Here is a 3761-nt window from a genome sequence, read left to right as displayed (position 1 = left end):
CAGATAGATAAAAAGGAGTTTGCAAAATTATTTGACTTCTGATTTAGTAGAAATTGCATTACACAGGGTTGCCACCTCATAGATAGATAGATAAATAGACAGACAGACGGATAGACAGATAGATAAAAAGGAGTTTGCAAAATTATTTGACTTCTGATTTAGTAGAAATTGCATTACACAGGGTTGCCACCTCAGCTATGTTTTCCAGGACACTTATGAGTTACACATGCTGCAGTTTGTGCAGAAGGAACGTGAATTGCACCCCTGGTCAGCACAAAAATAGTGATCCTGGACAGCACTATTTATGTTCCGAGGTGGCAACCCTAGCATTACATTATCCTTTATTTTGTTAAGCCTATTCAATAACAAATGGTTTAAAAAGAATTGCTGATATTTTCAACTAAGTGTTCAATAGTGTTAAGATCTGAAGATTTCTCAGTTATGAAAAGGTAGACTATTTAGACTGCATAAGGAAGAGAAACTATACACAGAACATGTGCATTATCTTGTGAACGGTTTTATTTATATACAAAGCTGATCACATAGTTCATACTCAGCAACCACAGTTTATATTGGTTCATCGTGGAATTTCCACTACATCAAAAAAAAATTATTTTTTATTATTACATTTTTATTGAGAACAACAGTGAATACATACAAGTAATATACGGTACAAATTCATATCACATCAACATTGTGACTATAATATGTACCATCAAGATCAGAGTCCTCGTATTTTTCTCCACTATATATTAGCATAGGTCGCTCTTAGACCTTTGGAAAATAGATAATATGTGATTAGGGGTTACATTAAACATATATAGAAATATACAAAAGAAAAAGTTGCATCTTCATCATGACGGCTATTATTACGGTTAAATGATATATAAATAGAGATGCAGAGGCTACACTGGACACGCCTGTAATGTAACTTGGTTTACCTTATATAAAAGATATAAGCACACATACTATGAAGTTTGTTTACTGTGGAGATCATGGACACATTAAGTAGCTGATATGAGCTTTACCCAGGTGCATAATGTTATAAAACATCAATAAAACATTTATTTCAGACTTCACATGGATAAGATCTAGGTAGAAAACCTTGTTTGCCTGCGCCCTGTACGGAAATCCTTTAAGGATCAGCTAAGTGGACTAATCATGAGAGTGTTGAAACTGGTGAATACTATCTGGCTAGCATATGTTGGTAGTTGGACCTATTGCTTTGGTGAGTTGATTCTCTGAGTTGCTCAAAGTGAGTCGGGGAACCCTAATAACAGGCGATTAGACATTTTATGTATCATATTCTACACATTGCTGGGCTCCTTACTATTGTGAATATATAGTTTTATGTTAAAGTCAGATGCTATATGTTGTAAATGAAGCCTGTCTTCCTCTCTACAGCTCCGGCCGCAAGCCGCAGAGTCTGGAAAAATTGTCTGGGATACATTAGCCTCAACTCTATTACCTTAATGATCAGAAAGGAGAAATCGCATATTATGAGCAACATTGTGCATCTATAAGTAAAAGCGCGCTGAACAGAGTATAGTGGAGCTCAACTAGATTTCAGTGTGGAGCCACGGCAAACATCTATGTTTAAGGTATATTTTTATCATTGCCTTTTCTGCAGGTGGAGTTAAATGCATTGAGCTGCTTGATCCTATCTACAAGAAGCAAGAAGGGATAAGACCTGGTGGAAACCTGGGGGTCTCATAACTTAGCTTTGGCGCAAGGGAACCAGCGCAAAGGGAGTCCTGATGAACCTATAGCAATCGCTCCTCTAAAGTGATTTGGCAGCTGCGGGTGCCTCTGTATAAAAAAGAAAGTCTCCGGTGGGCAGCTACAGAGATCATAGGTATGAAGAGAGGCAACAAACTTTTATGATGCCTGTTCTCCTGCTTCAGCTTCCTGAGGGTCCCCCCTGAAACCCCTGGCTGGCAAAAAGTATGTTGTTGATTGCTGCTGTTCCCCTGGTGCATAGAATGGAGCTGAGATCCCAGACGTTACTGGGTTTGTCCCCCCGTGGACTTTTGTACACGCGCTACTTTGCATCTCCTGAATCGCTGTGTCATGTAGCAGGTAGCTTGGTAGAGTTTCCCTGGTTTCTCTACGCTCTTCTTGCTTAAGGGTCCCTGTCAATAGAGGTGTCTCCTGAATTCCTTCTATGGCCTTGGATGTGTCTTGAATTAGTACTGGGTCTTGCGGAGCCATCTCAAAAAGACGCATGCATAACGCTTCAAATCTGCGCCAGTGTTTATTGCTGAAGAATTCTTGGTAATCAGTGTCTCCAATGGCTGGCTATGTGCTCTTTTTATACCTCCAATTTTAGTAGAAATGATATGTAAGCCCAGATAGTTGTGTTGGCTTATCCAGCTGTAGCTAGGAACCTCGGATTACCAAGAGGATGGTGTTGCCTAGTAAGTACCGCCGCTCTAGGCCTTCGTAGTCTGTTTTCTCACTGCAGCATCACAAATACAGCTCAATATATGAAATGATATTCACCACAATGTGGTGGGAAAATTCATGATTCAGAGATGAAGATTTAGCTGTGAGATTACGGAGCATTGTAAGAGATTCCAGTGGAGCTCAAAAAAGTGTGACCGTTCCCGGTCGCTGTTCAGACCCCCCCCACTACATCAACATTTTTTTATCAAAACTTCCAGAATGAATTCAGATTTAGGATGGATTATTTTACTAGATTTATGCAGCAGAGTGATCAAGCCTGGTATGGAAATGTCAAAAGGATAAATAACAAACTACTGAAATCTGATAACATCTGAGGTTGAAATGGCTGATGTATGGAATGTGTATGGAATGTGTAGTGTATGTACAGTACATATACACTGGGCAAATGTGCCTACCCTGTATAGGTAGTACACTATTGACAATATGCTTCTAGTGGTGTTTCAGTCACATTACTGTGCTTCATGGGGTGGGAATAGGGGTCCCTCCGATGCCATAACATAGAGGGGCAAGATCATCCTTATTTATATAAGGGAAATCTCCTCCTTACAATAAGTGGTTGTGAGTGCATCAAGCTGGCAGGTGATTATTAAAAATACCCCACAGAAATGGTCCTATATTTAGGGTCATGTTTGGGCAGGAGTAATATTTGGCATCCATGAATTGTCACCCCTGTCAAAAAAAATCAGAAATGTGTACAGTCTTCATACTGATCTATGTAATTGTTTATATTCAGAAAAATAATTAAATATTTTTGTACCTACTACTTTACAATTGTACCTTTTTATTAGAAAACATATGCATATAGAATCATTAATGCTGGTGCTTTTGGGAGGTAATTGTGAAACTGTAAATTATCTATCACAATCTTGGGAAGAAGGTTTCATATATTTGATATACTATGTGCAATTTAAAAAAAATGCACAACTGTTTTTTAGATTCTAGTAAGGTTTTAAATTCAACTGAGTGCAAAAGTTTGAAAACTGATTCATCAAAGAGGTGAGAGCAGGTACAGCTCTCAAAGGTTTAATAAAGGGACACTGAACCCCAAAAATGTTATTTCGTGATTCAGATAGAGCAGGCAATTTTAAGCAACTTTCTAATTTACTCCTATTATCTTTTTTTTTTTTTAAATTATCTTGGTATCTTTATTTGAAAAGCAAGAATGTAAGTTTAACATTGTTATATTAATATATTTTATAACAGTTAAACATGTTCTGTCTGTTTCTAAACCACTGCAGACAGCCTCTTGTCACATGCTTTTTTATTAGCTTTTCACAACAGAGAAGTGCTAATTT

This window comes from Bombina bombina, chromosome 10, assembly GCF_027579735.1.
Source record: "Bombina bombina isolate aBomBom1 chromosome 10, aBomBom1.pri, whole genome shotgun sequence".
NCBI classification, from domain to species: domain Eukaryota; kingdom Metazoa; phylum Chordata; class Amphibia; order Anura; family Bombinatoridae; genus Bombina; species Bombina bombina.
The sequence above is the reverse complement of the archived record's forward strand: the minus strand, read 5'-3'. Positions refer to the sequence as shown.